The 743-nt window shown below is 34.2% G+C and overlaps 1 protein-coding gene across 2 annotated transcripts in view; it reads left to right on the top strand.

The window, feature by feature from the left end:
- Nucleotides 1-286: 286 nt before the first annotated feature.
- Nucleotides 287-743, top strand: part of LOC119594647 (cytochrome c oxidase assembly protein COX18, mitochondrial-like) — an 11,308-nt gene continuing 10,851 nt past the window's right edge. Inside the window, exon 1 of one of the 2 annotated variants that reach the window (XM_037943695.1) lies at nucleotides 287-385. The gene's annotated coding sequence lies outside the window, so the exon portion shown is untranslated. Of the gene's footprint in view, nucleotides 446-743 lie in introns of both variants that reach the window. The other variant, XM_037943696.1, reaches the window with a different exon arrangement.

The raw sequence follows: 743 nt of genomic DNA, 5'->3' as shown, positions 1-743 counted from the left end.
CGCAAATTCCATTGGTCACATTGTTCTTTCACTGTATAGCTATTAGCAAGGAGTGTAATTTGAATTACCTTTTCCCAACAGAAAATTATTTCAAATATAAAAGTGTAAGTAAATCACATTGATTGACATAACTCTGTAGTTGATAGGTCTTTCTGCATATAAATATTTTAAAGCCAATAAATAAGATAAGCCAGTAAAGCCAATAAATAAGATAAGCCAGGTGAACCGCAAACAATCTTCGGAACCAAAATATTCCAGCATTAAAACACAGGTAATGATGACGTCACGCACTCTAATCTGACGTCACACATGTAAACAAGTCGGCCGGTGCTGGAGGCGCTGGGTGCTGGAGAACGTTATTCACTTCATTTCTGATTCTGATGAGGTTAGTTTTAAAGTTGTGGGTAATTCTGTAAGGGCGAGAGATATATCAGTAGTGCAACGTGTAAGTTTCATTTAATTGTAGGTGTTTTTTTATAATGTACAGTAGTTTGTGCACCGGTAATGGGCTAGGATTTTTAAATGAGAGGTGTAATTATGTAATCATTATATATCATGAATTGAGTATGAAACTGCTGATAGTGTGATGTCTTGTAGCATAAAGTAGGAATTGAGTAATATTCCAGAAGTTTCATGAGAATATTATTTTAACCACATTAATTTATGGATTATAGCTTCACTTCTGGTGTCTCATTTTAGTAATATTTTAGTTTTACACAACCATCTAACCTTGCAGGGTTTTT

Source organism: Penaeus monodon, chromosome 34 (assembly GCF_015228065.2).
Source record: "Penaeus monodon isolate SGIC_2016 chromosome 34, NSTDA_Pmon_1, whole genome shotgun sequence".
In the NCBI taxonomy this organism is placed as follows: Eukaryota; Metazoa; Arthropoda; class Malacostraca; order Decapoda; family Penaeidae; genus Penaeus; species Penaeus monodon.
This window is presented reverse-complemented; position numbering and strand designations above follow the sequence as displayed.